We start from the raw sequence: 22,279 nt of genomic DNA, 5'->3' as shown, positions 1-22,279 counted from the left end.
TTCGACTTTAGAGCAATATTTGACTCAGATGGTCAGACCAAATGAAACCGGTCAGTCAACTAGCTCTGTCAAAATTGTTGACTTGGTCAGCAACCCATTGATTCAGGCTGTCGAATCATTAATTTGTTTAACCCAGACAACGGTTTTTGGCAACGGACCATCCGCTCAGACCGAACGGGTAAAGTGCTGACCCAGAAGCAGAAATGCCGGTCGGTCTGTAAAACATGGCATCAAACAACAAAGTGGTGGATGGATCTCCTTATTGAGAAGGCAAAAATCAATGAATAGAAAGAAAACAGTCTCAGTTTTTTGGTTGGTGATTGAGAATTTGAGAGGAACGACTGCAATTTTTCTTCTTTGGTTCGCATCTTTTAATTTATATGTTTTGATGTCCTTTTCTTCTACCCGACTGCAAAATGAAGAAAAATAGAGTCTTCTTCCACGGGTCTAAGGGCTTCATGTCAACGTGTTTGTGAGAGAATGGGAGAGAATAATTTGGGAAGATGATTCCGCTAATGAGTAATCATCTCTCCGAGAAAAGAAAAAGAATATCGATGGCCGCTGCCAGCTCAATGCGTTCAAACATCAGTGACGATGCCATTGGATAATGTTTTTCTTTTCCTTGGTACTGTTATTTGACAACGTGGAGAGATTGCTTATCGATGTCCACCATTTCATTATTTTATTGCACTCTCCTTTCTTTGTTTTCTCTCCATCTTCCCATTTGCTCCAGTTCAATTGTTCTGGGTGGAGGGATGGGTAAGGTTGTTTGGGAGAGCTAACATGGAGAGTTGCTGCCTCTTCTTCTGAAACATTGAGCTCAAATCTATTTGAAAGCGAAGAACTGTTTGGCACATGGTTTTTAAAACTGACTCGGTGACCGAATCAGTCGGGTCCGGTTACCGGGTCAAATGATCCAATCATTCAAATCAAATGCTCGGCCCATTCTGACAAAAAAATAAAAAAAATGGCCAAAACCGTTTGAATGGTTTGAACAATTAACCTCCCGGTTCAGTGGTTCGCTAACCAAAATCAACGGTTTTTGGGGAAATCCAGCTTTTAGGGAAAATGATGATCGGTTCCCGGTTTTTCCAGTCTGACCATCTGGTCTGGTCCGGTTTCTCCTAAGCCCGTATTTCAGGCCTGGGACTAGAATTGGAATCAGAATTGCATTCTCCCACCAGTTTGATTCAGATGGAAATTAGAATTGAACTTCATTTTCAAGAAGAGTTGGCATCAGATAAAGAGAAATAGGGTCTGGGGGGTTTAAGTCATGAGACTCTTATTCTCAGGGGAGGCCAACGGGAGGCCAAAATGATCATTCTCTTAAATGGATCGGGAATGCCATTCCACTAGGAATGAGAATATTCCCACAAACCAAACGAACACTCAACAAGTTCAGAGGTGACTTAAATAAGAAAAAAATGGGAAGAAAATAAAGAAATTAGTTATATAGATGGAGACCGTGATTAGAGTATAGAGAGATGAACAAGAATATTGATCAACCATTGATTAAAATAGAAGAAGTTGACAATTATTCTTGCTCTCTACTTCTCTAAAATATTTCCTTCAAACTTTGGGATCCCTTTATTCAATATTGCATCGCAATGCCTGGTTGGCAGCCCACGGCTTCACATATAATTTATCACTTGCACTAATTCTTAGCCCATCAATAAAATGCTCCAAATTACTCGTAGATATCACATTATCACCAACCAATTACACGGAAACGTACGTTGACACCACTGCTATTTGTTCATTTTAGTTTACCCTTTCTTTGGCTTGCGTACTAAACTATCTCAATTGCTCCTCATTAGTTGTTGGTCCAAAGCTTAATAACATCAAATTCCACTAGTTCATTAATTAATATTCCTGTGGAAAGCATATCAAGACAGAAATTTGTGACGTTGTATTGGGGCCTCACCGTCCCTGGTTTTGTTGAGACTTTTGGAAAGTGGAAGCCATCAAAGCATCCAAAACCCACAAGGGTCGGGTCTCTTTTGTTGGGTGGAATCAGAAGCTAGTCCAGTTTTATTTTTAGTGGAATGGCATTTTCCCATTTAAGGGTACTAGTAGAAGTGCACGTATGTTGTATGTGGCATTTCTCCATTACTGGTTACTGGTTGAATCATTAATCTATTTAAGCAGGAAAATGGACTATGATTAAGACATTAATTCATTTTTTTTCTTTGTATTTTAGTCATTTCTATCTTTACTAACAATAATTCTTATTTTTCAAACATATTTTTGTTTAATATCAAGAATATATAATATTAATGCATGTTCAAATTTTTCTCTAAAATTTATAAAAAATATATTTTTTTTATTTTTTATTATTTAATTTATGGAATAATAAAAATTACTTATTTACCAAGAGGAAATGCAATTCCAATATATTGTTTAAATATTGGTTTTTAATATTGTGGTCAAATCAATTATATATATATATATATATAATAAGTTATTTATTATTTATTTATAAATATGTTGTTTATATTGCATTTTTGTAAACTTCTTATATGATGAAAATAGTTGACAAAATACTTATATTTTTTGTTTTTCTTTATTTCAACTATTATATTTTCTTTTCTTTTTAATAATTATGATTTTTTTAAATTAAATCGGATTGCATCATATTCGAATATCCAATATCTTGATCGGATTCATATTCGAATAACTATTTATGAGATTCGATAAGATCTTCATATTGAATCTAATTCGACTATACCATAATTCAAACTCGATCCAATCTGTTTGCATCTCTACCAAACCACTTGCCTACAATGACCTAAGTAATTAAATCATTAAACCATTTGACATGGTTAGTGGGGTCATGTGTTAGACATTAATGTTCTTTATTTTATATCCTAATTTTTATCTCATTTATATCATTAATGAAAATAATTCTCATTAATCACATTGTTTTTATATGATGAATATATAATATTATAGAATGTACCCAAAATTATCTACAAACCATTTGACACTGGTTGAACCACTAACCTACCACTATGATGGAAAAATCATTTTTTCTTTTTTGGTTGATTTTAAATCAAATATTATATTTTCATCATCAATAAAAGTAATTTTTATTTTCACATTTATTCTTGCATGTGGCAATATCAAATGATGATGATGATGATGATAATCAGCAACCAAATGACCTTACTGGTTGAATCGTTAACCTATTTAAGCAGGAAAATGGACTATGATTAAGACATTAATTCATTTTTTTCTTTGTATTTTAGCCATTTCTATCTTTACTAACAATAATTTATATTTTTTTCAAACATATTTTTGTTTAATATGAAGAATATATAATATTAATATATGTTCAAATTTTTTTATAAATTTTATAAAAAAAATCTATATTTTTTATTTTTTATTATTTAATCTATGCGATAATAAAAATTACTTATTTACCAAGAGGAAATACAATTCTAATATATTGTTTGAACAATGGTTTTTAATATTGTGTTCAAATCAATTTTATATATATAGTATTTATATATAATATATATGTTATTTATTATTTATTTATAAATATGTTATTTATATTGCATTTTTGTAAACTTTTTATATGATGGAAATAGTTGAAAAATACTTATATTTTTTTCTTTTTTATTTCAACTATTATATTTTCTTTTTCTTCTAATAATTTATTATTTAAAAAAAATTAAATCAGATCGTATCATATTTATATATCCAACATCTTGATCGGATTTCGTTTCGAATCAATATTTATGAGATCCGGTTGAATCTTTGGATCATATCATATTTGAATATACCCTAATTTAAATATGATTTGATCTGTTTACATCCCTACCAAATCACTTGCCTATGATGACCTAGCTAATTAAATTACTGAACCATTTGACATGGTTAATCAGGTCATGTGTTAGTCTGTTAGACATTAATGCTCTTTATTTTTTATCCTAATATTTATCTCATTTCTATCTTTAATGAAAATAATTGTCATTAATCACACTTTTTTATATGATGAATATATAATATTGTAGAATGTACCCAAAATTATCAATAAATTTCTACATTTTCTAGAATTTTATTATTTAATAATAACATCATGTGTTGATCCACTTGACATTGATAGTATAACCACCAATCCACCACTTGGATGAAAAAACCATTTTGCTTTTTTGGTTAATTTTAAATCATGTATTCCATTTTCATCATCGATAAAAAAAAATTCTTATTTTCACATTTATTTGTTTAATATGGTGAATATATAACAATAGAACTATATCAAAATTCTTTATACAAAGCTTATATTTTTCTTTGAATTTATATATGTACGTATGTATGTATGTATGTATGTATGTATGAATATTTAATATTCATTACTTAGTTAATACATCATAGATTGACTCATCCATGGAAAAATCACTAACCTACCTCCTAGATAGGAAGATAGTTTAATTTCCCATTGGTTTCAAGTTGTATATTTGATGTCCATCAATAATAAAATTATGTCTATCTTATCATACTTATTTTTTAATATGACAATTATATAATAATGGAAACGTGTCCAATTTTTTTCTATATTTTTTATATTTCTAAATTTGTATTATTTGTTTATGACATTATGAAATTATCTATTTGACCCAAATGGTTGAAGTACTTACCCACGACCTAGATGGAAAATATAATTTCATATCTAGGTTTATTTTAAAATATAATATTTCATATTATTAATAATTAGGGTAAATTACAAAGACCCCCTTGTACTATGGGGTTAGTGACAAAGTCCCCCCTGTACTTTTTTTTTGCAACAAAGACCCCCTGAACTTTAAACGTTAGACAAAGACCCCCTTCCGTTAACGTTCTGTTAGTTAACTTCGAAAAAAATTTCATTCGATTGTTTAAAGTTTTTTAAAATATCCAAACTACCCTTTTTATAATGTTCATTGTCTTCTCCATAGAACCTCAAAACTAACCTCAACCACTCTCACAACGTCCTAAACCCGACCATCGCCAGCCAGTAGTGGCAAGACCTGTGCCATTCTGGGCCTCTTAGTTCACTCCGAAAGAACATAACTGTCATTGGCAATCCCATTCTGGCAAAGACCTGTGCGACCCATCTATTGTTCTCTGGAAGTGAATTGAGAGGCCTTGATATGGATGGATTGGTGGTGGGCCATGACTAAGTCTGAGTGTCCTGATGGTTGAAGCAAGTAGAGTGCTAATAATCCCAAATCGGATCAGATTAAAAGCCTCTTGCAGCATCGTTGCTCAAGCCAAATTTTTGATTCAAGTATGTCTCTTCTCCTCTATGATTTCCCCTTTTTAGTTTACTAGTAATTAAGCACATGCATTGCATGTGAGAAATTTTTCTTCATATTAATTACTTGAATTTTAGATATATCATAGTTAAGATTAAAAATTAACAAAAGTAACAATATGATTAAAAATAAACTTAAATATTTATTATTCAATTATGACATCATGGGTTTCTTTGAAATGTTGGATCACTGACCCACCATCTAGATAAGAAAATAACTTTGCTTTTAGATTAGTTTTAAATTAGGAACTGGCTCTACATTTCAAATTATAAAAACACTTGCCATGTCATCAAAGGCTTATGTGGTTTCTCACACACACACACAACACACATGCACGCACACACAATCTCCCTCACACTCAATGACTGTGATTTGAAAATAAATAAAAATGGTTTTTGATTTCTATATTTACGTTCTCAATATGGAATAAATTAAAAGAAAATTGAGTATTTTAGTCAAAAACTCCACAATCAATTAATATTTTAATAGTAGTGTAAATATAGAATTATAAATGTATTCAATTTTTCTATAAGTTTCGTATTTATATTTTTTAAAAATAATTCTGATATATCACTCTTACTTTTTGTTTAATATGATAATTATATTATATTATACATGTGCCTGAATATATTTTGCAATATATATATATATATATATATATATGTGTGTGTGTGTGTGAATAATTGTTTGATTTTATGTATAATATTATATGTGTCTGTGTTTGTGGTTCATTTTCATTATTAATAAAAATAATTATTGTTTATTACACTTATTTTTTATTTTAATTAACAAAAATATTATAAATGTGTCTAATTTTTTCTATATTTTTATATTTATTTTATTTTAAAATCTTCATTACCTAATTATGACTCCGTAGGTTGATCAATTTGATTCGGATGGTTGAATTTCCTAGCCACCATTTTGATAAAGAATGATTTTATTTTTTAGCCTATTTTAAAATGCATGTTTTTATATTGTCAAAAATATTGACATGGATCTAATTAATAGCATTTATTAGTAAAAAAGTAACTTACTAGGATTTAATAGGAGAAAATGAAAATATCTTAAGTATAAGACTTAAGAGAGTGGACTAAATGAGGTGGAAAGTTACATTCTCAACTCTAACAATTAGAGATGGACTAAATAGACAAATATGGACATTTTAATAGCCATTAAAACTAACATTAAAGATATAATAAAATGAATTTTATACCTTTTTTCAAAACAAAAAATAGAGGTTAATTTTAATCCAAAAAAATCCACTTTACATTCACACTTTTAATATATACTAGTAATTAAGCACATGCGTTGCACGTGAGAAAATTTTCTTCATATTAATTACTTGAATTTTAGATCTATCATAGTTAAGATTAAAAATTAACAAAAGTAACAATATGATTAAAAATAAACTTAAATATTTACTATTCAATTATGACATCATGGGTTTCTTTGAAATGTTGGATCACTGACCCACCATCTAGATAAGAAAATAGCTTTGCTTTTGGATTAGTTTTAAATTAGGGAAAATTATAGTCAGAGACTACTTTACATTTAAAATTAGGCTACAAGTTGGTCCATAAACCAACAAACTTCTCACAACCGGCTGTACATTTCAAATTATAAAAACCCTCGCCATGTCATCGAAGGTTTATGTGGTTATTGCCAATATGGGACTCTTAATGCATGTTGGGCACAACAAAAAGCTTATAATGTGTGATTGGAAAATTAAAAAAAAAAAAAGGTTTTTACTCTCTCTCTCTCTCTCTCACTCTCTCACTCACAGTCATCTTTATTTGCTTAATGTGTATGTGATTTGAAAATAAAAAAAAAATGGTTTTTGATTTCTATATTTACGTTCTCTATATCAATTTCTCTCATTCTCCCTCTCTACCTATCATTCCCCCTCAATCTCTCTCATTCTCTTTCTCGATCTATCCTCTCATTGTCCCTTAATTTTTATCATTGTCCCTCAATTTCTCTCATGCTCCCTCTCTCATTTTTTTTTTAATTTTCCTACACACTTATATGGTATTAATCAAATCATATAAAAGAACACGAGACCAACTTGGTATGGTTTAAAGATTATTAGACCAATTTGATAAAAAGTCACAAGAAGCTCCTGACTATGAATTTTACACCAATTGGAGAATGATAGAGATTGAGGGAGAAGGAGATATTAACCGAGAGGGAGAGTGGGGGGAAGAATGAGAAAGATTGAGGGAGAATAATAGAGAGAGAGAGAGATGTTTTGATTTGGCTATAGACCGAAGCTGAGAGAGTGGGAAAGACAAAGGGAGCGGGAGATCAAGAGATGACTATGAAAGTGAGAGAGATGGGAGGGAGATCGAGAGACAGAGGGAGTGGAAGAGAAACTGAAAACCTATTTTCGGTATAGGTTATTTTGTTGTATCCAACATGGACTAAGAGTCCCGTGTTGGCAACAACCACATAAGCCTCCAATGACATGGCGGGGGTTTTTATAATTTGAAATGTAGAACCAACTGTCGGAGTTTTGTTGGTTTCTGGACCAACCAACAACCTAATTTTAAATGTACAATTGACTTTGGCTATACTTTTCCCTTTAAATTATATATTTTATTTACATTATATAAAATATTTTTTACTTACCACACTTAATTTTTGTTTGTCTATGGTATCATTTGATTCAAACCACTAACCCACCATCTAAAAATAAAAATTGTTTGATTTTAGGTTGACATTAAATTTTGTATTACATTTCCATCATTGATAAAATTATTTCCTATAAAACTTTTTTTTTCATTATAATGAATGCACAATATTAGAGATGTACCCAATATTTTATTTTTTTATAAACATATAACATTAGATATGTGCCCAAAAATTTTTCTATCTTTTTTTTTTCATTTTTGTGATTTTTTGTATTTTTTATTATTAAAAATTTTATTATTTGACTATGATATCATTTCATTTATAGGTAGATTTTGAATTTGGCATTCCTTTTTCATCATTAATAAAAATACTTCTTACATTTCATTGTTATTTATTTTAATTTTGTATTATTTAATTATGGCATTATTTATTAATCCATTTGGCCTTAAATGGTCAAATTGCTTACCCACCACCGGGAGGGAAGAAAATGGTTTTATTTTCAAATTACTTTTCAAAATATTTATGTTTATACGACTAAAACTAATATTGTGGATTTAATTACAACAATTTAATGATGAGAAAAATATATCTTAGATATAGAATTTAATGAAATAGAATAGTAAAATATTTTTATTTTCAATTGGTTTTAAATTTTACATTTCATTCCCATCATTAATAAAAATATTTCTTATTTATCATACTTATTGTTTAATATGTATGTTAAAAATATTCCCAATTTTTTTAATTTCTATTTCTTTCATTTTATCTATTTTTTAATTTTATTATTTAATCGTGGCAACATGGATTAACCCATTTGACCCAAAATGATTTAATTTCTTACCACCACCTAGATGAAAACACTATTTTTGCTAGGTATATATTAAAAGTATAAGCTTTTATGTTATTGGAATTATTAATTTATTAAGTATGGATTTAATTAATAGAACTTAATGATGAGAAGAAACAAAAATGGCTTAAATATATGATTCAATGAACATGAATGCAAGTTAATCAATTAAATGTTGGATTTAATGAGAGAGAATTGAATGTATTGAATATCTTTAAATTACCTCTTTTCAAATCATTTAATATCAAGAACTGACTACCCTATTTGTCCTCATTTTTTATCAATAAATTTAAATATAAAGAAAGGGGTAAATTTTATTCTTATAAAATTCTAGAAATATTTTTGAGGTCATTCTTACTTTTTAAAGTAGTATAAATTTACATATTTCATTGTATTCTTCTCATCCCCTGCTGATCAACATTCGATCATCAGCCATAGAGCCGACCTCTATAAAATCATTGTTGGCAACGAATCCAATGGTCACGATATGTGTTTGTTTGCCATTTGAACTATTGGTTTTGTTGCTCCAAATGCTCTTTCCCATGTCTCAAATTTCCCGATTCTTGTTATTTACAATTAAATTGATCTATTATTTGCTTAGAATCAGTTTAAGTTTCGTTCTGCATCACTTAATCGTCTACTCTACATGGATACAGTGTTCACCGTAAGTATATGCGTAATTGCTGCTTGATATACCTGCCATATATCTCTTTGCTGCGGTGTGTTGTGCTGTCCTGCGAGATGGACAGAGCGGGAAGGATCCCCAATCCGATCTTTTGGGTTCGCAACGGGTTGAACCTACATGTGTTGTGCTAGTTGAATTCTGTGAAGGTCACGGGTGTGAGACTCTGGATTACCTGAGCTCATAACACGAAGAGGGTTAATTCAGTAAGCAAAGCAAAAGAGGGGAGGGGAGCGGAGCGTTTACGAGAACCAGAGCCGACTCTAAGGAACTGAGAGGCCGTGGGATTGATCATTTGATCCTAGGCTTTCTGGACTCCCTCACTGTGTTGACCGGAATCGTTTTTCTCTCTGTTCAAAACACAAAATCTAAATTACAACCATTGAGAACTCCATAGGAAAAAAAACATAGCTTTTCCGATTTTCACCCATAAATAGTTTGGCGGAGAGAGTGGCAAACGGCATAAGCCTGGAGGGAAGACGACGGCCATGTGCACGTTAGAAAAGCATGGTAACATTTTCCTTCTAACTCTAGTCGGCGACGATGAGCACCGGTTGAACCCCAGCCTCATTGGCGAGATTCGGTCATCTCTAATCCAAGTCCGTGCCCTGGCCAAGCGCGGTTCAGTCCTGGTCACCACTGAACAGGGTAAGTTCTTCTCCAATGGCTTCGATCTCGCTTGGGCCGAGTCCACCGGGTCCAGCGGTTTCCTCCACCGGCTTTAGCACATGGGCGTCGGCTTAAAGGCAATCATGGTTAACCCACTCTCCCTCCCTATGCCCACTATAGTAGCGGTATCCGGGGCACGCCGCTGTTGCTGGGTTCATGCTCGCGCTTAGCCACAACTACGTTTTGAAAAAGATAATACCTCATCATTCACACTTTTATAAGTAGTATAGATATAGATAGATATAAATAGCCAATTCCTTCCCTTTTCTTAGTAATGAAAATTCATTCTAACCAATTCTAATTTCAATTCCGATTAAAGTTTGAACTAAAAAGATGAGGAAAATAAATCATTCCAATTCTAATTCCGACCATCAACCGACACACCCTAAATTATATACAACGAATAGATGCTTTTCCAATTTGCCGAAGAGGAAAACAAATGCAAGATTACAATTCCCCAAACCCCTATCGTTAAAATGAAAGTATGATTTCTATGCGGAATTCAATTCTATTATGGCCTGGCCCTGATAGGAAAGGGTTGAAAAGAGATGGCCCATCCCAATGGACTGGCCTCTCACATGGAGCTCACTTTGGTTTATATGTTAAGGGTGATCCATGTCAGATTAGATGGAAACTTGATTAGAAACAGGCTTTTGTGCCAAAGACTCAAAATTGGTGTCTCATCTAACCCACTGTTTTCAAGCTGATCATTGATTCGGATGGTTAGACCATCTGAACCATCACCCAGCCCCTTTCTAGATCCCGTTTTCTTGAAACCTACAAATTGGTCAAAAATCATCCATTTGGATAGAGATAAGGGTGTCAATTTGACTGGATTTGGTCCAATCCGATCCAGTCCAATATGAATCTATTTACAAATAGATTGGACTTAATTCAGTCCAAATCCAATCCAATTTATTAAAATGTAAATGGACTGGATTGGATCCAACCCAATCCAATCAAACTTTTTTATATAATCCAACAACCATGCTAGTCGAAGTTCAAATTAAAATTATAAAAATATATTAAAATAAAGAAAATCTAAAACACTAAAATCAAGGTTTTTAAAACTAGACAGGACAGGAAACCATTTTGGGGTTCGTTCTCTAGTCAAACGGTCCAATCGTCAAGTCCAAACAGACAACCCGCTCTAACAAAAAAATTTAAAATTTAAAAAACAACCAAACAACTATTCCTGGGTCGAACGATTCGACTGCTCGGGTCAGTGGTTCGTTGACCAAATCAATGGTTTTTGGCTAAATAGCGGTTTTGGGGTAAAATGGAACTGGTCAGGTGACCGATTCTCGGTTTCATGTCAAACGGTCTTACCGTCTGGTCCGAATGGACAACCCACTTTGACAAAAAAAAATTAAAATTTTAAAAAATCCAAAAACAACCAAAAACCATTTTGGGTCAAATAGTTCGACCGCCCAAATCAATGGTTTGCTGACCAAATCAACGGTTTTTTGCCAAATAACAGTTTTGGGGTAAAATGGAACCGGTCATCCCGGCTTCCCAATCCGAATGAACGACCCACTCTAACAAAAAATAAATAAATAACCCAATCAACGATTCGACCACCCGAGTCAAAGGTTCGCTAACCACATCAATGGTTTTGGAGTAAAACGAAACTGATCAGGTGACTTTTCCCAGTTTTTCCGGTTTGATCGTTCGGTCCGATCCAATCTTAAAAACATTGATTAAAATCAAAGCTTCTTCACAAAATGTTTTTTTTTTCATTTTATAGAATCTTCTTCATGATATACTATTAATCTTCTTCATCTCACAAAGCTCTTTTTTGCAAAATTTCCCCCACATATCCAATTTGATTGGAGTTTACAAAATTTAAGTCCAACTCAAACCGATAGGAGTTTGGACGAATTTATTTAGATTTAGTCCAACCCAATTTCTTTACTGGGCTGTTCAAATCCAATTTGGTTAGTTTCGATTCGGATTGGATCTAATCCAAAACCGGTCAGTTGACACCCCTAATTAGAGACCCTCGAACCAAGTGTTTATAATAACCCATTACTTGGTGACTCGGTCAAATGGATCAATAGTTTAACCACTTTCGTCAGAGGGTTAGGGGTTGTCTGTGTTGACATTCTCTGAACTCGACGATGAACCTTTGACCATAGTTTTCAAAATCAGATTAAATCAGACGATTGGAGTGGAAAAATCGGGAACTGTGATCAGTTCCATTTTACCCTAGATATTTCCCCCAAAACCGTTGATTTGGTCAGCAAATCGTTGATCTAAGCTCTCAAACCATTCGAACCGTTCAATTATTTGACCAGTTTTTATTTATTTATTATTTTTTTCAGAACGGACCATCTGTTCGATTCTAACGGCCAGACCATTTGACCCAGAAAACCAAACCCTTAACCAGTTCATTGTCTGGATCGATTTTAAAAACCACAACCCAGAGGCACAAATTGTTCAACCTCTAATCTTGTTGTTGGCTCTACCATTAACTGAGGACTCTGTTTCTTGTTCATCGTTACTTCCCCCTACTCTAAAGTGGACCACTCTTTGACAAGGGATTAGGGCTGTTCATAAGAAGGCCCAACCCAGCCAAACCGACCAACTCGGACCGACCCAACCCGAGTCAGTCGGGTTTTCATTAGCATAGGTCGGTTTTGAGTTGTGCAAATTCCTAAACCGATGATTCAGATCGGTTTTGGTTTTCACACAAGAAAACCGAAACTGACCAGACCCGAACCGACTTAGTTCCTAGTTCAAACATGAAGTTCCAAAGCCCATTATGCCACCTAGTTTTTGAATGGTTGCAATAAACTTTAGATTAGTGAATAGTGATTAATGAACAACTTTTGTGGTTAACTTTTCATTTAAATTTTATCATAGGAGATGGCTGAAATGATGTTCAATTTATGACTATTTTTAAAATTAGCAAGATTTTATCACAGGGATGAACTTAGAACCGAAACTGACTCAAACAGACCCAACCCAACTCAAACCGATCAAGTCGGTTTTGCTTAACACTTGATCGGTTTCGGTTTCTATATCATGTAACCCGACCAGGTCGAACCGGTTGAAAAAACCACAATAAACCAACCCAACCCGACCCATGAACAGCCCTACAAGGAATCAACTCATTTCTTGGCTGAAGAAATAAAAATGAGAGCTGTGAACAGAATTGAATTGATGATTTCTTCAAGTTTGTACCTTTTCATATATGAATCATTGAGAAACGAAAGAAAATAATCCAACTCAATCAGATGAAAAAAGGGACACGTAATTTAGTCATATACTTTTAAATTTTAATCGTCAATTGCTGGAATAGCTCAGTTGGTTAGAGCGTGTGGCTGTTAACCACAAGGTCGAAGGTTCAAGCCCTTCTTCTAGCGAGTAGCTTGGTGAAATTGAAGATAAATTGGCATCTATGCTGCAGATACAACACAACTTTTCTTTGTTTGAAAATGTTGTTGTTAGATAAGACATTTTCTGGAGTAATAGCAACGTTTTTTGTTTGGTATTAATGTTCTAGTAAATATTTTCAGCAACTCATCAATAGATCTGTTCATGGGTCGGGCCGAGCTTTCACTCTGTATTAACAGAATTTTCTAAGGCCCAGCCCGACCATCGGGCTTATAACTTGGGCCTGAGCCCGGTCCTCATAAAAAGCCCGAGCCCAAAATTTAGCCCATACTATTAGCGGCTAAAGAGAGAGAGAGAGAAAGAGAGAGAAAGAGAGATTATAAAGAAAAGAATAAAAAATGTATATATTAAATTATAAATATATATTTTAGTAAATATTATATTATTTATATATTTTATATAATATATACATTACATATTATATATTTTAAAAAATATATAATGCTGAGTCAAACCGGGCTTTTTTGATAAATCCCGAGCCCGGCCCGAAACACAGTCGGGCTTACTGTGTTAGGCCCGAGGTCAGGCCCGCGAGCCTAATTACATGACCAATCCCGATTGGGGTGTGGGCCGGGACATCGGGCTACCCGGCCCATGAACAGGTCAGCTCATTAATAAGTGATGTGATGCTTAAGACTATGTTTAACATCTATACTGCAGATACAACACAACTTTCTCATGCTGCTATATGATGTGTGGGTTGAAAGCATCGTTTTCTAGGAAATGTTGATGTTAGGTAGGACGTTTTCTGGAGCAATAGCAACGTTTTCTGTTTGATACCAATGCTCCAGGAAACATTTTCAGCACTGATACCTATTATATATCTAGTGCTATGTCATGTCCCTGTCACTGCAGTTCATGTCCCTGTTGGCAGCAATGAGCTGCAGCTCCAGGAAACGTCAAATTTGGCATTGCTCCAAGTCATGCATTCCTGATTTCTAAAGTATTGTTTGAAGCACTGCTTTTTATGAAAAAATGGTTCAAAATAAATAGGCGTTTTTTGGAACACCGTTTTTTTCAATGTAGCGTTAATGTTCAGCCGTTTTCTGGAGCAACAACATCGATGTCAAAGAAACGCTAAGTTTGTATTGTTATAGTAATCAAGGATACTAATAATATATTAGAGGAGATTGTGTTGGATGGATGAAATCTATATCTTGATTTAGATACAAATTATGGTTTATTGTTTTGTTTCAAAATTTACTTATTTTGTTTTATTTCATTGCAGTGCAGTTCTCTCCCTCATGATTTCAATCCCACGCAAGAAAGGTGGACACAATAATATGAAAATAAATCAAGAAAATTCGAATGAAAATAAACCAAGAAAATCCGAAAAAATTAAAATCAATCAAGAGTTATCATAAAAGAGATGACCAACCAGGTGGTATTCATTAAAATTCAAATCATATAATAATATCAAATGTATCACGTTGGATAAGGAGACAGGGACCTTTTTTTTATCTATAAACTAAATAAAAAAGATAAAGTGTCAATAATTGGCGTTTGGTGTAGAAAAGGAATAATAATTAGAAGAAGACAAATGACTGGACAGAGTGGTTGAATTGAAGTGGTTTCTAACAAGAACAAGATGCCTCAAGGCGACTGTTCATGTGATGGCATCCTTCTTTTGAATCAAAATGAAAGAATCTCTCCTTTTTCTTTTGCCACGTGGAGAGAGGTCTTTGGGTTAAAACTTGTCACGTCATCTTGACTAGTTTTTTGCCTCTTATGGATATAGAACAGAATTGTACTAAACGAAATGATAATGTATATAGAATTTCAATAAAGGCAGGTTACAATTAGAGCTGTTTTGAGCAAATTGAAGTTTAAAGCAACTTATCCAATCCGAGATTCGATCCTACTTTGTCGAATTTGGATTGCTCTTATTCGGATCTTTGGATTGGGTAATAGGATCTGGTCAAAAAATTGGATTGGATTTGGATCATTCCTCTATCCGATTTGATATATATTAAAATATTTATAAATATAAATATATAATACATATATATGTTATTTATTCATTTTATATTTTTATAAATTTGTTATATTATTTATTTTTTATAAAAAACAAGTATATATGATGAAAATTGATGGAGCGCGATCCGGCTGGTCTTAGCTGTCCGCTGCCTTGCTTCTGAACGGGGTAGCAGGGAACTTGAAACGGAAGAGATGGGAAAGCTCCGGGGGGAACCCGGTGTAGAGGCTCCGAAGCTCAAGTTAGAATCCTTCAAAAGCAAGGTAATACCAGATAGCGCAAAGTTTGCATACCTCCGTTGTCGGGGGTATGATTACCCTTGTGCTTGTCAACTCAGCCGTCGTCCTTTCTGCTGAGACAGAACCATCACTGCCTAACCGTCTAACTGGAGATGGCGGCGTCAATGGCGGTGGCAAGTGGCCGTTTAGAGTGCTGCTGCTAAATGTCAGATCCCAAGTCAGTTAGGCATGGCGCCCTCGGGCACGGACTTCCCTAGTGTCAGGCATGGTACGACTTGTTTGGCTTTGGTGCCCAGAAGATGATGCAAAGTGCTGAGCGAGGCGGTCTTGAGCTCGAAGGTATCCCGAACTGTTACAAGGTGAGTCAGTTCGGCGAAGTGTATCCCGAGCTGTTACAAGGTGAGTCAGTTCGATGAAGTGTATCCCGAACTGTTACAAGGTGGGTCAGTTCGGCGAAGTGTATCCCGAGCTGTTACAAGGTGGGTCAGTTCGGCGAAGTGTATCCTGAGCTGTTACAAGGTGGGTCAGTTCGGCGAAGTCTATCCCGAGCTGTTACAAGGTGGGTCAGTTCGGCGAAGTGTATCCCGAGCTGTTGCAAGGTGGGTCAGTTCGGCGAAGTGTGTCCTGAGCTGTTGCAAGGTGGGTCAGTTCGGCGGTGTGTCCCCTTCCCGCCTAGGCTTGGCCCCTTTTGCCGAGTTGTCGTTTCTGCCACGTGTCACATAATGAAGAGGTTGGGCCAAATCTTCCTTCATCAATTGCCCCCCACTCCTTGCGCCGAGGGTCTTGCCATGGTGCGGGGAGTTTTCGCGAGGTAGCTGGTGGATTTGTCTCGTCCTTCAAACCTTCACTGTACGAGATGCTTTTGCTAGGGTTCTTTCGGTTTCCGAGGAGGCTGGGAACGTGCTTACTCAAGAACGCTGGTGGTTGTGACCGCGCGTTTTAAATTTCAAACCAACTCGCGCCGCTGGGACGTGACAGCGGGTCATTTCAAAAAGGGACGCCACTGCTGTATGTGCGCGGTCGACTGTCAGGGAGACGTGCGGCGCGTCAGTTTTGAAAAGATGCGTGTCGAAGCGACGTCGGTTTCAAAAAGACGCGCTGACGTTTCGCTTTTTTTTCGAAAAGACGTGCGCCAATCACGTCTCGACCTTAAGGGTTGTGTGGCCGGTAAGAACGTGAGCCATCGGATCATCTTCGGTCTGCACGGTCGATTCTTGGTTACTGTAGCTATAAATAGTGGGGGACCCTGGTTGTTGTCACTTCTGCGATTTGTCTATTGAGTTCGCATCCAACCCTTCAGCTCGCGTCCAAGTCTTTTCCAGCTCGCGTCAAGGCTGGTTATACAGTTCACGGTTCTTTGGTATTTCTTCAAACCTTCCGGTGAGTACTTTCTTTAATTCTTTTCCCCAATGTCTAGCTTTGATAGCTCAGACGATTCTTCGAGTAGGGCCGATGTAGGTTCCACCAACTGAGCCGTGTCCCCAGACTGCCTCAGTGATCCTGAGGTGGAGTTTGAGGACTACGAACCAGTAGGTCGAGTCACTTCGGGCAGTTTGGCGTCTACCTCCCGCCGAGGTCGGATGCTAGACTGGTTTGGCCCTTCGACCATGACGCCTGAGGGGCTTCAATCCATACTTCTGTCTTATAATCTTCCTGGGGGGTACACATATTTTATTCCTTCAGGTAGCTTTCCTTGGGAACACGGTCCCGACGAGATCGTGATTTTTCGAGAGCAGCTTGCTACAGGGTTGCGACTTCCTTTCCATCCCCTTCTCGTCGAAGTCATAAACCACTTCGGTGTCACCATTGGCCAGCTTCATCCGAACTCTATTCGGAACCTAGTGGGGACAATTTCCCTTTTTTGCGAGCAGAACTTTCCCTTAGACTTAGAGATATTCTCCTCTATCTTGATGCTCAAGAGACAGGCAGGTTCTCTTCCTGGGGGGAGACGGGCGTATTACCTTTCTCCTCGCCAGGGTTTCAAACTTCTGCACGATCTTCCTAATAAGGTCCCGGCTTGGAAGCGGAACTACTTCGGCGTGCGAAGTGCACAAGGATGGCCCTTTCAGACCGGGTGGGGTGAGGCCGCTCCCGATTTGGGCGTAACTCTTGATAAAGAGACAGTGAAGGGTCTCCAGCAATGGGCACGGCAAGGCTTAAAGTGCCACCACTACTTAACGGAGGCTAAGCTTTTTGCAGCCAGCCTGAGTTCGGGTAGGTTTCTGGCTATGCGGCTTTTTTTTTTTTTGATGTCGAACTCGTTTCTGTAGGTGTGATGGATGCGAAGAGAACTCGTGGGGGGCGTTTGTTCCAAGGTATGAAGAGGAGAAAGCGGGTCGCCAAGCTAACTCGTAACGAGCTGCCCCAGGATGAGGAGCCCCAAGCTCCAGACCATACGCCAGAGGATCTGCCCAGGGAGCCCGAAGTGACTCCACCGGTGCACGAGACTGCCGGGGCGCCTTACGCTGAAACCACTCATATGGGTGCTCCTGCATACTCAAGTGCTCCTGCTCACTCTGGGTCTGCTCATATGCGGGCTGGGCCCTCAAGCTCGGGAGCTCAAGGGGAGTTTAGGAGCGTGTTGACGCCAAACTACGCTCTTCAGAAGAGTAGGGATGCTACTTTCCCCGAGGAGGTCGCGGCGTGGACCGATCTTCCCTTGAATCAGGTCGCTTGCCGCGCCGTAACACATGCCATGGTGGTAAGTTAGATTCTGTCTTCCTTTTTTATTCTGTTGCTTCTGCTGTCATTTTGCTCACTTGTTTCTTTTGGTAGGTGAATTCTTCGATTCATGCCTTGGCGGCCCAAGTGGAGAGGAGCTCACGACAGGCGCGAGCTGCTGAGGCTGCCGCTCATGCTGCTGAAGAAGCCTTCCGTGCTGTAGAGGCAAATACCCGGTCTGCGGAGGCGGCTGCTTATGCTGCTGAAAAGGCTGCTCGCGTTGCGGTGGCTAGACAGGCGAGGTCTCAGCGTGACACCGAGACCATGGGGGTAGTTGTCAAGCATATGGCGGACTTGAAGTTGGATTTGCAGCATCAAGTCGAGTATCTTCAGGAGGACATTAGGGAGAGAACACAGATTTTTTCCCAAGGCATTGAAGACGCCAAGAAGAAGGCAATTGAAGACTACATTGCCTCCCCGCATTTTGACGATCTGATGGTGGACTCTTATAGGAGGGGGTTCAAGTTGAGCCGATGGATGATCCGGAATACATACCCCGACCTCGATGTAAGTGCCATAACCACTTCGCGTATAACTCAGGAGATGGCCAATGTTGTCGATGGCGAGCCGGGCTCTGAAGGAGAGGCAGGGCCTTCGGGTGTTGTTGAAGTGCCTTCCGATGGCGAAGAAGTGACTCCGGGCATGTAATTTTTTGTTTTTTGCCAGTGTACTGTTTTTTGCAATGGAGTGTCTTTTTCCCCTTGCTCATCTTCCCCGAGCTGTTTCTTTGCCGGGTTTTTAAATTTCCGTGGCCTTTTATGCCGCGAACTGATTTTTGACGAGCTGATAATGTGCTGAAGTTCCTCGGCTTGCCTTGTGGCACATGGCCTGATTTCATCCACTTCGCTAGGTGGTTTATAGGTAGTGTCGCCTCAAGTTCACGATGTTCCACGTTTGGGGTACTCGTTTGCCTTCCAAGGTTTCGAGTTCGTATGCGCCCCCGAACGCTGTTTTTACTTTATAGGGCCCTTCCCAATTAGGTCCAAGCTTGCCGATGCCGGGTTCGGGCACCATAATCTTACGGAGGACCAGGTCGCCAACTCGGAAGCTTCGTTGCTTTATTCTGCAATTGTAGTAGCGAGCTACCTGTTGCTGGTATGCCGCTGTTCGGATGTGCGCGAGGTCCCTTACCTCGTCCAGTAGGTCGAGGTTAGTGCGTAACTCGTCTCCGTTCGTCCGATTGTCGTATGTTTCTAATCGCAACGTTGGTATTTCGATTTCCGCCGGGATCACCGCTTCAGTGCCATAGGTGAGGTTTGAAGGGGGTTTCTCCCGTGGCTGCTTTTCGGTCGTTCGGTGAGCCCATAAGACACTTGGTAGCTCTTCGGCCCACAATCCCTTAGCACGATCCAGACGTGCTTTCAGTCCGTGCAGGATGACTCTGTTCATCACTTCTGTCTGGCCATTTGCCAGTGGGTGCGCGACTGACGTGAAATTTTGCCGAATCCCCATGTCTTGGCACCACTCTTGGAACTTGATATCCTCAAACTGTTTGCCGTTGTCGGAGATTAGAACCCCATGTAATCCGAACCGACATACTATGTTCTTCCAAAAGAAGTTCTGTATGTTTCGGGCCGTAACAGTTGCCAGAGGTTCGCCTTCTATCCACTTCGTAAAGTAATCTACTGCAACAACTAAGTATTTTCTTCCGCCTGTTGCTGGTGGGAATGGCCCTAGGAGGTCGATGCCCCATTGTGCAAAGGGCCACGGGCTGGCAAGGTATTTGAGGTCGGAGGCAGGTTGATGGTGGATGTTAGCGTGCTTCTGACACTTGTCGCATTTTCTGACGAGCTTGACAGCTTCTGCCTTCATCGTTAGCCAGTAGTATCCTTGTCGAAGTGCCTTTTGGGTGAGTGCTCTGCCCCCCAAGTGTCCGCCGCACAAGCCTTCATGAGTGTCGCGGAGTACAAACTCAGCTTCGGTAGGTCGCAGGCACCGCAAATAGGGGAGTGTGTACGACCGTCGGTATAACCGTTCGTCTATTATGACGTATTTGGCCACCTGGCGCTGCACCCTCTTGGCCGCATTGCGTTCTGCAGGGAGGGTTCTGTCTATCAGGAAGCTCGCGAGTGGATCGATCCAGCTCGGCTCTGCTTCTAAGATGGGAGTGACCTCCTCTGTCCCCTCGAGAATACTAGGCCGAGGTAAGTCCTCTATGTACACAGTTCTCATATTGTTGTGACTCGTGCTGGCTAACCAGGACAGGGCGTCGGCCTTAGTGTTTTTGGACCTCGGGATTTGCCTGATGATGTGTAACCGGAAGTTGAGCAGGGCTTCTTTTACTTTGGCCAAATATGCGATCATGGAGAGATCGCGTGCTTCGTATTCGCCGGTAACTTGGTTTACCACGAGCTGAGAATCGCTGCAGATGACCAAGTGTTTTGCCTTAACCTTTCGCGCTAGGTCCAGCCCGGCGATCAGTGCTTCGTACTCTGCCTCGTTGTTGGATGCCGCGAACTCAAAGCGTAGTGCGTACTCTACTTTTGTGCCGCTCGGGCCGCACAAGACTATTCCAGCTCCGCTGCCCTGCCGGTTCGAGGAACCATCCACGTGAAGGATCCAGGGCTCCTCATCCCAATTCGCTCTTCGCCTGATCAGGAGAGATGCCACACTGGGTGCTACTTCACGGGGTTCGAACTCTATGGGCTCAGGAGCTTCGGGTTCGCCGCAAATGGGGACCTCGGGCTTGACCTATGGGGCTTCGTGGCTGAAAGTGCACTCGCCGATAAAATTTGCCAAAGCTTGGGCCTTGATAGCGGTTCTCGGTTTGTACTGGAGGTCGTACTCGCTGAGTTCGATGGCCCATTTCGTCAGTCGACCGGAGACTTCGGGTTTGAGTAAAACCTGTCTAAGAGGTTTGTCAGTTAGGACGATGACGGTGTGAGCCTGGAAGTACGGGCGGAGTTTACGAGCTGCTATTACTAGGGCATATACTAGTTTTTCTATTTCCGGGTACCTTGCCTCTGCTCCCTGCAAAATTTTACTAACATAATATATGGGTCGTTGGACCCGGTCTGTTTCCTTTATTAGTACCGAACTGACCGCCTCGTCGCTCGCCGAGAGGTACAGTTGTAAGACCTCGCCCACCTCGGGCCGGGCTAAGGTTGGCACACTAGCGAGGTAACCTTTTAGTTCGTCGAACGCGAACTTGGCAGTCCTGGGTCCATTCGAACCCTTTACCTTTGACTGCCTTGAAGAAGGGTAGGCAGCGGTCTGCTGACTTAGATAAGAAGCGGCTTAGAGCGGCTATGCGGCCGTTTAGCCTCTGAACCGCTTTTACTTTCCGAGGTGGTTTCATATCTAGAATGACTTTTATTTTGTCCGGGTTGGCCTCAATACTACGCCGATTGACAATGTAGCCTAGGAATTTGCCCGAGGTGACGCCGAAGACACATTTGTTGGGATTCAACTTCATGCTAAAGTTACGCAGGATTTGGAAAACAGAATCTAAGTCTTGTATTAATTCTTGTGAAAACTGAGTCTTGACGACCATGTCGTCTACATAGCACTCTATCTTCGTACCAATCAGGGGCCGAAATAGCTTATTTACAAGTCTTTGGAAAGTTGCCCCGGCGTTTTTTAGTCCGAAGGGCATGACTTTGTAGCAATACAGGTCGAACTCGGTTATGAAGCTGGTTTTTTCCTCATCGAATGGGTCCATCCTAACTTGGTTGTAGCCCGAGTAGGTGTCCAGGAAGCTTAGCAACTCGTTTCCCGAGGTCGCGTCCACTAGGCGGTCAATTCTGGGGAGGGGGAAGCAATCTTTCGGGCAAGCTCGGTTCAGGTCGGTATAGTCGACGCACATGCGCCACTTGC

General features: G+C 38.6%; 1 non-coding gene across 1 annotated transcript; it reads left to right on the top strand.

Annotated features, from left to right (window-relative positions):
• The first annotated feature begins 13,423 nt into the window (after positions 1–13,423).
• Positions 13,424–13,497, top strand: TRNAN-GUU (transfer RNA asparagine (anticodon GUU)). Its single transcript has one exon. It is a non-coding gene; the product is annotated as a tRNA-Asn (tRNA).
• Positions 13,498–22,279: the final 8,782 nt, after the last annotated feature.

Source organism: Nelumbo lutea, chromosome 4 (assembly GCF_056320005.1).
Source record: "Nelumbo lutea isolate HS-2025 chromosome 4, American lotus-T2T, whole genome shotgun sequence".
In the NCBI taxonomy this organism is placed as follows: Eukaryota; Viridiplantae; Streptophyta; class Magnoliopsida; order Proteales; family Nelumbonaceae; genus Nelumbo; species Nelumbo lutea.
Note: the sequence above shows the minus strand (reverse complement) of the source record. Positions and strands in the feature narration are given on the sequence as shown.